Source organism: Trichechus manatus, unplaced genomic scaffold, assembly GCF_000243295.1.
Source record: "Trichechus manatus latirostris isolate Lorelei unplaced genomic scaffold, TriManLat1.0 scaffold00390, whole genome shotgun sequence".
NCBI lineage: Eukaryota > Metazoa > Chordata > Mammalia > Sirenia > Trichechidae > Trichechus > Trichechus manatus.
In genome coordinates, this window is record NW_004444326.1 from 231006 (window position 1) to 244146 (window position 13141).

Consider the following 13141-nt stretch of genomic DNA (forward strand, 5'->3'; position numbering starts at 1 on the left):
TCATACAATATTTGTCCTTTTGTGATTGACTTATTTCACTCAGCATAATGTCCTCCAGTTTCATCTATGTTATGAGATGGTTCACAGATTCATTGTTGTTGGAAGACTAGTTTTTTAATAATGATCTCTTGGATTTTGAATACAATGCAATACATGTATTGCCATATTCATAATTATCATTAAATTTCTGTTGTTTTCATCAAAGTAACCTATATATTCTAATTAAAAAAAAAACTAATGTGGTAGGCTTATAGTAAAAAAGAATTAGTTTCCTACCGTATCGATTTGCAATCAGGTTTGCTCTCCCAAATGACAACTTAATATTTAAGTATTGGCTTTTTCTTCTAGAACTTATCTATTTGAAAATAGCTTCCTGAAAATGTGATTTCTTTGTTTTCAGTTTTATATAGCCTTTACTGACTTCCTACTATCGAAGATGAGCCCTTATTGTTCCTCCTCTCAACACCTCACCTCTTTTACCTTCCTGTGGTAGCAAAATTCTAAGATAATCCCCAATGAACCCGTGATTTGCTTCTAGCCAGTTGAAGATGAGAAATATGATAGGATAGTCACTCTCATGGTAACGTTACATTATATTAGACTCAGTCCTATCCAGCAGGAGGGAGAGATGTTCCTGCTGGGTTTGATGAAGTAAGCTGCCAAGTTGTAAAAGGGCCAATGAGCTGTCTTAGAAAGAGCAGAGAAGACATATAGATAATGGTAAAAAGAAAGTCTAAGAAACACGAAATTATAGTCATTGAAGGAGCAGAGAGAAACAGTAAGATAGAATCATTGAGGGAAATGATAAAGGTAATAAAAGGAACAAAGTAGAATTATAAAAAAAATTAATCAAAAAGAAGGGAAAGGAAGACTATACAATAGGTGAGACAATTAAGATAAATATAATATTATTTTAACTCAAATATATAAATATCTACACTGAATATAATAAATTAATTAAAAAGAAATGATTATCAGATTGAATTAAGAAACAAAATAAAAATATGTATTGCTTGCATGGTACGCCTTAAATATATTAAAGTTTGAAAGTTATACCATTGTATATATCAACAAAACCCATTGCCGTTGAGTTGATTCTGACTCATGGTGATCCTGTGGGACAAAGCAGAACTGCCTGTAGGGTTTCCAAGGCTGTAATCTTTATGGCAGCAAACTGCCACATCTTACTCCCCCAGGGCAGCTGGTGGGCTGACCTTTTTACTGTTAGTAGCCAAGTGCTTAACCACTGCACCACCAAACAAGAACTGCCTCCTCAAAGTAGAGTCAACCTTAATGACATGGAATGGAATCAAGCTTTTGTCACCTTCATTTGCTGATGTGGCACGACTCAAAATGAGAAGACACAGCTGTGAACATTCATTAATCATCAGAACGTGGAAGTATGAATCTAGGAAAATTGGAAGTTGCCAAAAATGAAATGGAATGCACAAAAATCTATATCCTAGGCATTAGTGAGCTGAAGTGGATTGGTATTGGCCAGTTTGAATTGGGCAATCATATAGTCTAGTATGCCAAAAATGATAAAATGAAGAGGAATCACATCACATTCATTGTCAAGAAGAAACATTTCAAGATCTATCCTGAAGTACAACACTGTCAGTGATAGAATAATATCCATATGCCTACAAGGAAGACCAGTTAATACGACTGTTATTCAAATTTATACACCAACCACTAATGCCAGAGATGAAGAAATTGAAGATTTTTACAAACTTCTGAACTCTGAAATCGAGCAAGTATGCAATCAAGATGCATTGATAATTACTGGTGATTGGAATGCAAAAGCTGGAGACAAAGAAGGATCAGTAGTTGGAAAATATGGCCTTGGTGATAGAAATGATGCTGGAGATTGCATGATAGAATTTTGCAAGATCAACAACTTATTCATTGCAGATACCTTTTTTCAACAACATAAACAATGACTGTACACATGGACCATGCCTGCTGGAGTGCAAAAGAATCAAACTGACTACATCTGTAGAAAGAGACAACAAAGAAGCTCAATATCATCAGTCAGAACAAGGCCAGGGGCTGACTTTGGAACAGACCATCAATTGCTCATACGCAAGTTCAAAGTGAAGCTGAAGAAAACTAAAATGAGTCCACAGAGCCAAAGGGTGACCTTGAGAATATCCCACCTGAACTTAGAGACCAACTCAAGGATAGATTTGACGCATTAAACACTAATGACTGAAGACCAGAAGAGTTGTGGGATGACATCAAGGATATTATAGATGAAGAAAGCAAAAGATCATTAAAAAGACAGGAAAGAAAGAAAAGACCAAAATGAATGTTAGAAAAGAATCTGAAACCTGTTCTTGAACATAAAGTAGCTAAACAGAAAGGAAGAAATTATGAGGTAAAAGGGTTGAACAGAAGATTTCGAAGTGTGGCTCAAGAAGACAAAGTAAAGTATTATGATGAACTGTGCAAAGACCTAGAGTTAGAAAACCAAAAGGAAGAACACGCTAGGCATTTCTCAAGCTGAAAGAACTGAAGAAAAAATTCAAGCCTTGAGTTGCAGTATTGAAGGATTAAATGAGCAAAATATTGGAGGACCCAGGAAGCATCAAAAGAAAGTGGAAGGAATACAGAGTCACTGAACGAAAAAGATTGGGTCGACATTCAGCCATTTCAGGAGGTAGTATATGATCAAGAACTGATGGTATTGAAGGAAGAAGTCCAAGCTGCACTGACGGCATTGGAGAAAATCAAGGCTCCAGGAATTAATGGAATGCCAATTGAGATGTTTCAACAAACAGATGCAGCGCTGGAAGTGCTCACTTGTTTATGCCAAGAAATTTGGAAGACAACTACCTGTCCAACCGACTGGAAAAGATCCATATTTGTGCCTATTCCAAAGAAAGGTGATCCAACAAAATCCAGAATTTATCCAACAATATAAATATCACACACAAGTAAAATTTTGCAGAAGAGAATTTAAAAAATGGTTGCAGCAGTACATTGACAGGGGACTCCTAGAAATTCAGGCCTGATTCAGAAGAGGACACGGAAGGAGGAATATCATTGCTGATGTCAGATAGATCTTGGCTGAAAGTAGAGAACACCAGAAAGATATTTACCTGTGTTTTATTGACTATGCAAAGGCATTCGACAGTGTGGGTCATAACAAATAATGAATAACATTGCTAAGAATGGGAATTTCAGAACACTTAAATTAATTGTGCTCATGGGAACCTGTACATAGATAAAGAGGCAGTCGTTCAAATAGAACAAGGGAATACTGCGTGGTTTAAAATCAGGAAAGTTGTGTCCAGGTTGTATCCTTTCACCACACTTATTCAATCTGTATGCTGAATAAATAATCTGAGAAGCTGGAGTATATGAAGAAGAACACAGCATCAGGATTGGAGGAAGACTCATTAACAATCTGTGATATGCAGATGACACAACCTTGCTTGCTGAAAGTGAAGGAGACTTAAAGCACTTATTGATGAAGATCAAAGACTGTAGCCTTCTGTATGGACTACACTTGAACATAAAACAGAAATCGTCACAACTGGACAGCATCATGATAAATGGATAAAATATTGAAATTGTCAAGGATTTCATTTTACTTGGATCCACAAGGAGACCTTGTGGCACAGTGGTTAAGAGTTTTGCTGCTAAGTAAAAGATTGCCAGTTCGAGTCCACCAGCTGCTCCTTGAAAACCCTGTGGGGGCAGTTCTACTCTGTCCTGTAGGGTTGCTGTGAGTCGGAATTGACTCAATGACAGCAGGTTTGGTGTTTTGGTTTTGTATCCACAATCAACGCTCATGGAAGTAGTAGTCAAGAAATCAAATGACGTATTGCATTGGGCAAATCTTCTGCAAAAGACTTCTTTAAAGTGTTAAAAAGCAAAGATGTCACTCTGAAGACTAAGATGTACCTGACCCAAGCCATGGTATTTTCAATTGCTTCATATGCGTGGGAAAACTGGACAATGAATAAGGAAGACTAAAGAAGAACTGATGCCTTTGAATTATGGTGTTGGCGAAGCCTATTGAATATACCATGGACTACCAGAAGAAAGAACAAATCTGTCTTGGAAAGAAGTACAGCCAGAATGCTCCTTAGAAGTGAGTATGGTGAAACTTTGTCTCAGGTACTTTGGACATGTTATCAGGAAGGACCAGTCCCTGGAGAAGGACATCATGCTTGGCAAAGTAGAGGTTCAGTGAAAAAGAGGAAGATCCTCAATGAGATGAATTGACACAGTGGCTGCAACAATGGGCTCAAACAAGCAACGATTGTGAGGATGGTGCAGAATTGGCTGTGTTTCCTTCTGTTGTAGGTAGGGTTGCTATGAGTCAGGACCGACTCGATGGCACCTAACAACAGCAATTCATGACAAAATAAGAAAGTAATACTCATAACTCTTACAATCCTTGTTTCTGTAACTGATCACATGGTTGTAGCTGGTATTTATAACTAACCTCTTTTACTACCCATTCCATATTTCCTTTGTCCTAAGCAACTGCCTCAGCTGATCATGGTTCTTTTCCAGACTGGGTGACTCTAACCTTCATTTCTGGAGGGTCTGGGCATTTCTGCCTGTATTGAGTTGTTGTAGTTTTCCATTGACTTTAATCAGAGGACACAGTAGTACTAAGACACCCTAAGGGATCTCCAGTATTCTAGACATACTGTTCCTTATTTCCATTGTGTAGTAACAATCTGTTCTCGATTCATGAGTGCAGTAACTTATCTTTTAGATATCTTAAACACAATTTTTTAAGGTTTCATAGTTTTCTTGGTTTCTTCCAATTTCTTATTTTCTGCATGATAGTTGAGTTCTTTGTCTTTCAAGGTAAAATCTGTCCCACAATGTTCTGCGATCCCTTTAAGTCAATTTATGTTGAAGAATAAGCTCTAAATAGCTTATTTTGCATACATGTATAATGATTGTCTCACAAGACAGTTGACTTTCTCTGGATGACCCTCAATATCAGAATCTGTAGATCTTTCCCCTAAAGTATTCATTTCCTCCCAAGAAGCATTCTGTGCTCTCCTGGTGTTTGGGATATAAACCTGACTGAGTACATTAGGGAAAGAATGTAGGATGTAGACTCTTATTTTTTTCCTCTATTATCAGGATGTCAAGCCTGATTTTACGTGTATATGGAGTCTCCGTTTCCAAGGTACCCTTTGATTCAACTTTTCCTGAGCATAAATTCCCTTCTACTGTGATACGATGTGAGTGCCAGACTGGAAGAATGATGGAGGGGAACTGAGGAGATCATTTGAATAGATTTGTTTAATCAGACTTTCAGCAGTCATCTTGTCTTCAGCCCCACCTTCATGCCTCTGACTAAAATGCTATTTGGTCCTTAGTAATCCTGACCCATACTCGTTTCTACTGTTTAAGATTAAAAAAAAGCAAAACAAAAAAACAAACCCTTTGCAGTCAAGTGAATTCTGACTCAGAGTGACCCTGTAAGACAGAGTAGAACTGCTCCATAGGGTTTCCAAGGAGTGGCTGGTGGATTCAAACTGCCAACCTTTTGATTATCAGCTAAGCTCTTAACCACTTCACCACCAGGGCCCCACTGTTTAGGATTAGCCCTTTTGCATTTACTAAGGATTTGTGATTTGTGGATTAGCTAAGTTGGTTATTGTTCGTCCACCTGCTTTTCAGATTTAACAGTTTTGTTTCAAATATTTATCTGCTTGTGATTTCTCTTATCTTCTTACACTTTCAGATTTTGTCTTTAAAAATATCTTTTCTTTCAATTTAATGTTGTTTCCAGAGTGCCTGGAAGAAAATGAATCTTCAAATTTTCATATTTAACCTCAATTCTCCTTTAATATCCTTTTAATGAAGGGATTTATGAAATGGTTACAGTCAATTCTTCCAGGGGAAAAAAATCTTTTACTAAGAGACCATAGATGCTATAGATAAGAGACATAAAAGGAACTTACCAGTTTGTTCTGAGATATTTCCTAAAAAAAAAAAACCCAAAAAGACAAAAATAAACATGGAAGCTAAATTAGAGATGGGATAACCATTTTTTCTAACTTGCTAAAATGAGAATTTACAAAGCTAGAGATGATGACAGCCAGATAACACAAAAATCCCACATAATTTGGTAATGAAAGCACAAATGATTTGAAATTCAACTTATCAAATAGTTTGAAAGCCACAACTGAAATACTAAGGCAGATAAAGATATAGGCGTTGTTTGCCCATTAGAAGGTATTAGTTTTGCTTAATATATTTCTAAAATTATGCAATGGAATGCAAAAGTTACCTGAATTATATTTAAGTTTAATTTTTATTATATCAAATTACATTTACTTATTTTAAAAGTCAAACTGTAAACATAAACAAAAACACCAGTCTTCTGAGCCATCAAATCTACCCTCTGTTTCCTTTTCACTTTCACCTTGGTTGCATTGGGCTATCAAAGTAGTATTTGGTCCCTTAATGCCTACATGCTATTTTATAACTTCTCAGGTTTGGATAATGCACTATAGTTTCCTCTTATGGGCACCAAGGCTTTACCTCCTTTTCTGTCCTTCCCTTACGCACTTCTTCTCTAATTAATCTCTCTAACAAACCTGTCACTTTTTTTTTTTTGGTAAATCAATATATCGTGTTAGCAATGTCATGACCGTGTGAATTTTCTTAGCTGAGTTATAGATTATACTAGCTTTCCTGTGCTCTACAGTTAATTTTTGCATACTTTTCTGCTTTTGTAGAATGTTTTTTGCAGATTTTTGCCTTTACAATTTTTTTTTTCAGTGATTTTATTGAGCTTCCAGAGGGAAGAGAAAAAAGTACCCCTTTCTGATTTTCTTAATATGGATTCTCTATATATGGATAGTTTTATATCAGAAAAGGTAATATTCAGAAGTAGAAAAGCCTCATAATTAGCAATCCAAATCATCCCCAGATTAGAAACAGAAAGAAGGGTACCAATGGGTTCTCGGGTCTTTTCTAGAATACAAATAATAACATAAGTGTGATTTGCCTGAGAGGAGGAGATTAATATTTTCTTTCCCTTATCTAATCTATAGTGATTAAAACACTTGAAGTATAACATCCTGAGAATGCAAAAGACTTCTTTTTATCTGGGGACTAAAGCAGATATGGAAAATTTAAAATGAACTCACCAATGGATTCTGGAGTCTCAACTGAAGCATAAACAAAATAAACACAAAATTTTTATTTGTCTGTGAAAGGAAGACTAGTTTTCTTTACTGGCAGTTTTCATTATGAAGATAATGCAAAATTGGCATATTCACATGTATTATTAAAATTAAATGTTACCATCAAAGTAATATATCATCAAATTTTAAAAAGCCATCTAATGTTGTAAGCTTATAGCAAAAACCATTGGTCCCTTGCCACAACCATTTGCAGTCAAATTGGCTCTGTTATAATACATCCACTGTATATTTCAATGGAGGCTATTTTTTCCAGAATTTATCTAAGTATTTGAAGAAGTTTTCTGGAAATATGGTATCTTGTGTTTCAGTTTTATGTAGTATCTACTGACTTCTTGCTATCAAAGGTGAGGTCTTCTTGTGCCTCCCCTCAGCACTTCTCCTTTACTTTCCTAAAATAGGCAAAATTTTAAGATAACCCCTTAAATTTAATGAGCCACACCTCTCCTTGAGTGAGAGCAGAACCTGTGACTTGTTTTTAGCTAACAGAATATGGGCAAGGTGGTAAGATAGTCACTCCCATGATACATGTGACATTTTAACAAACTGGAGTGAGGGATTCTCCTACTGGACCTGAAGAAGTAAGCTGCCATGTTTGAGACATCATTGAAAGGGCAATATGACAGGAAACCATGGCGCCCCTAGGAGGTGAGAGCAACCACCAGCTGACAACAAGCAAGAAGCAAAGATCCCCAGAAAAGGGTATAGCATTCATGGGATATGGTGAAATGGTCTAACACATGAAATTTTAGGCATAGAAGATGGGAGAAAGAGAATAGGGCTGAAGCACTAAAGGAAATGCTACAGAGAATAAAAGTGAGAAAAAATTCTGATGCAAGTATATAAATGCAGGAAGGAATGAAGACAAGAATAAATACGTGGGTAGACAAGCAGATATTGACTCCTGCTAATTTTTGCATTCTTCTCTGTTTTCTTAGAACCTTTTGCAGTTTCTGCTTTTTGTTACTTTCCTCAGGTATTTTACTGAGTTTCAGGATGGAATAGAGGAAAGCACCCTTTTTCAGTTTGCCTAATATGGACTCTGATACTCTCTTCATGGGTGATTTTATGATCAGCAATGGTATCATCCAGAAAGCTCAAAAGTCTCACAGTTAGCAGAGCAAATCACCCCCAGATTAGAGAAAGAAAGGTAAAGTACTGAAGAAAAATGAACTTACTAGTTTGTACTGAGACCGTTCCTATAAAAACAAACATAAATGAACATATAAGCTAACTTAAAGTTGATCTATTTTCTCTAATTCTCTAAAGGGAGGATGTACAAAGCTAGAAATGATGACTGCTAGAGAATATAATAGTCCCCCATAAGTTGGTAATAAAAGCACATAAGATATGAGATTCAAAGGTGGAACTTACTGACAGGTTTTGAAGACACCGCTGAAATAGAAAGAAAAATTTAAAAAACTGGCATTGGATGCCCACTAGAATGAGATTCGTTTTCCTTAATATCTTTTTAAAACCATTCAATAGAATGCAACATTTACAAGAAGCATTTAAATTTAATTATCCTTATATCATAGTATATGCACTTGTTATAAAAGTAAAAATATTTAATGTGAATAAAAACACCAATTCTTTGACCCATGTCTCCCTACCTCTAATTTATTTTTCACCTACACTATTTTTGAGGACTGCTATTTAACTAATATTTGACCATAAAATGTATCTATGATATTTTATGGTTTCTCAAATATGGATAATGTACGTTGGCTTCCTACTATGGGCAACAAGACTTTACCTCTTTTTCTACCCTTTCCCCAATTCACTTCCCCTCTCCCATTCTTTCCAACAAACCCATGTCACGTTTTTTTGGGTAAAACAATATATCGTGTTAGCAATATTATGACTGTGTAAATAATCTTCATTCTTGAATCATATCTTATACCAGCTATCTGGTGCAAAATTTTGTTTTCTCTTCAGTTAATTTTTTACCTTTTCTGGACTTTCTTAAAATGTTTTTTTCAGGTTTATGCCTTTTGTTATTCTTTCTCAGTCATTTTAGTAAGTTTCTCAAGGGAAGAGAAGAAAGTGCCCATTTCCATTTGCCTGATATGGACTCTGATACTCTCTGAATGGATGGTTTTGCAATCAGAACTGTTGCTATGTGAAAAACTCAGAAGCCTCACAATTAGCAGACCAAGTCACCTACACATTTGAAACTGAATGGGAAGGTAATTGATGTGTTTTATTGACTGTGCAAAGGCATTCAACTGTGTGGATCATAATAAATTATGGATAACATTGGGAAGAATAGGAATTCCAGAACACTTAATTGTGCTCATGAGGAACCTGTACATAGATTAAGAGGCAGTCGTTCAAACAGAACAAGGGGTTACTGCGTGGTTTAAAGTCAGGAAAGGTGTGCGTAAGGGTGGTATCCTTTCACCATACCTATTCGGTCTGTATGCTGAGCAAATAATCTGAGAAGCCAGACTATATGAAGAAGAAGGACTGGAGGAAGACTCATTAACAACCTGCGTTATACAGATGACACAACTGTGCTTGCTGAAAGTGAAGAGGACTTGAAGCACTTACCGATGAAGATCAAAGACTACAGCCTTCAGTATGGATTAGACCACAACATATAGAAAACAAAAATCTTCAAAACTGGACCAATAAGCACATCATGACAAACGGAGAAAAGACTGAAGTTGTTAAGGATTTCATTTTACTTGGATCCACAATCAACACCCATGGAAGAAATCAAAAGATGTATTGCATTGGGAAAATCAGCTGCAAAAGACCTCTTTAAAGTATTGAAAAGCAAAGATGTCACCTTGAACACTAAGGCGCGCCTGACCCAAGCCATGGTGTTTTCAATCACCTCATATGCATGTGGAAGCTGGTCAATGAATAAGGAAGATCGAAAAAGAATTGATGCCTTTGAATTGTGGTGTTGGCGAAGAATATTGAATATACCATGGACTGCCAGAAGAACGAACAAATCTGTCTTGGAAGAAATACAACCAGAATGCTCCTTAGAAGCAAGGATGGCAAGACTTTGTCTCACATACTTTGGACGTTTTATCAGGAGGGATCAGGCCCTGGAGAAGGACATCATGCTTGGCAAAGTAGAGGGCCAGCGAAAAAGAAGAAGACCCTCAATGAGATGGATTGACACAGTGGCTGCAACAATGGGCTCAAGCACAACAACGATTGTGAGCATGGCACAGGATCGGATAGTGTTTTGTTCTGTTGTACATGGGGTCGCTATGAGTCAGAACCGACTCGAGGGCACCTAGCAACAACAACAGGATCTTTTCTATAACATAAATAAAACCCCAGTTTGATTTTCCTAAGAGAAGGAGTTGAATATTTTCTCTCCTTAATCTTGTCTAAAGTGATTAAAAATCTTAAAGATATAACAGCCTGACACCCTCAAATTCTTCCTTGCAACTAGTAGCCCAAATCAGATTTCAAAAATTGAAAATAAACTTATGGATGGATTCTGGAGTCTCAACTAAAAGACAGACAAAACAAATACAAAATTGATATTTCCCTGTGAAAGAAGACTTAATTTTCTCTAATAGTCTTTTTGATTTTGAACACAATGAGAAATTGACATTTTGATGTATCATTAAAATTTGATTTTCATCAAAGTAACGTATATTCTAATTTTAAAACATAAACCAATGTTGTAGACTGATAGCAAAAGCATTAGCTTCCTACCCTATCCATTCACAATCAGATTTGCTCTCCAAGTGACAAAAAACTCAATGGCGAAGTATAGGCTCTTTCTTCTAGAATTTAAATATTTGAAAATAGCTTTCTGAAACCGTGATTTCTTATGTTTTCAGTTTTATGTAGTATCTATTGGCCTCCTACTATCAAAAATGAGGCTTTTTTGTTCCTCCCCTCAACACCTCACTGCCTTTACCTTGCTGGAGTAGGCCAAATTCCAAAAAACGGGTCACACCCTTGTATAATGCCTTACCCTTGACTGAGGGCAGTACTTATCACCTACCATTAGCCAATAGAAAATGGCCAAGGTGATAGACTTGACATTCCCGTGACAATGTTATGTTATATAAGACTCAGTTTTAGCATACTGGAGTGAGAGATTCTCCTGCTGACTTCGGGAAAGTAAGCTGCCGTGTTTTGGGAGCACCTGTGAGAGAACAATGTGATAAGGAACTGCAGGGGCCCCTAGGAACTGAAAGTGGCTCCCATCTGATTACCATCAAGAAATTTAGGACCCCAGAAAAGGGTATAGAAGACATATGGGATATAGTAAAAAGGTCTAACAAACATGAAATTTTAATCACAGAAGGACGAGAGAGAGATAATGGGCCAGAAGCACTAAGCAAACATTGACTGTATAAAACAATAATAATGCATTATGGAGTTAAAATAAATGTAGGTTTAAAATGCATTATAAGAAGAGCAATAAACAAGGCAAGGATAACTAGGTCTAAGTGTTCTATAGCTCTTAAACTGTCTTGGTTTAATTGAAATGTTAAATGTAATAATTTATATTATCTTTTAATAAGATAAAGTAAGATAAACTAATCTTTATGGTAACCACTAGAAGAATAGTAAAAGAATGGGTAATTAATATGCTATGAAGTAAGGAAAATGGAATTATAAAAAACAAATTATTCCAAAAAAAGGCAAAAAAGACATAGAATAGGTGAGGCAATTAGGAAAAATACAGTAAGATGATATGTATAAATAATTATATTCAGCGCCAATGGTCTAAATATCCAAATCAAAATAAAAACTAAAATATATATCGTTTGCAAGACACACTTTAAATATAGGGGTTAACATGAAAGGGTGAAAGTGAAAGGATGTAAATATACATCATACTAGAAGGCTAAACCAAACAAAAGTAGACTTTAAGGCAGGACACAATTTATGAGGTAAAGAGGGACACTTAATTGAGATGAAAGGGTCAATCCATAAGGCAGATATAAAATTCTGAATTTGTAAACACACACACACACGCACATGCACATGCACACACACATACAAACAAAAATACAGAATGAAAAAGACAAATAGGCAAATTTTAATCCTTTTTTTTCAGTAACTTATAGATGAAGTGAAGTCCTGGTGGCGTAGTGGTTAAAAGCTTGGCTGCTAACCAAAAGGTCGGCAGTTCAAGTCCACCAGGTGCTCCTTGGAAACTCTATGGGGCAGTTCTACTCTGTCCTATAGGCTTGCTATGAGTCAGAACCAACTTGACAGCACCTAACAACAACAACAACAACAACAAGGATGAAATAGACAAAGGTCAATGAGATAGAAAAGATTTGACAACACACATAACACACTTGACCTAACTGACTTTTCAAGAACAGTATACTCCACAAAATAGATACACATTCTTTAAGAGTATAAGAAATATTTACTGACATTGACCATATGCTGAGCCACAAAGAAAGTCAAGAAATTTCAAGTGACTGACATGATTTAGAATGTATATTTTTAACATAGCAGAATTATGCTACAAATCAATGTTAAAAAGATAACTAGAAAAAATCAATTTTTTTATATCTTTTTTAAAAATTGTACTTTAGATGAAGGTTTACAGAACAAACTAGTTTCTCATTAAATGGTTAGTACACATATTGTTTTATGACATTGGTTATCAAAAAATATGGAACCCTTCATGAATTTGCTTGTCATCCTTCTGCAGGGGCCATGTTAATCTCCTCTGTATCGTTCCAATTTTAGTATATGTGCCGCTGAAGTGAGCACAAAATCCTAAAATTTTTTGAAATTAAGAAATACATTTCTAAATAACCCATACATCAAAGAAGAAATAAAAACGCATATAACAAAATATTTTGAAAGAACGATAGTAGAAATCTACATATAAAAACTTTTTGAAACTTCAGAAGATAAGCTAGGTAACTGGGATCTTCTAAAAATTGAACACTTACATTCATCAAAAGACTTCACCGAAAGAGTAAAAAGAGAACCTA

General features: G+C 35.8%; 1 non-coding gene across 1 annotated transcript; it reads right to left on the reverse strand.

Moving 5' to 3' along the window:
- Window positions 1-12807: 12807 nt before the first annotated feature.
- Window positions 12808-12914, reverse strand: LOC111819333 (U6 spliceosomal RNA). The gene has a single exon (XR_002823026.1). It is a non-coding gene; the product is annotated as a U6 spliceosomal RNA (small nuclear RNA).
- Window positions 12915-13141: the final 227 nt, after the last annotated feature.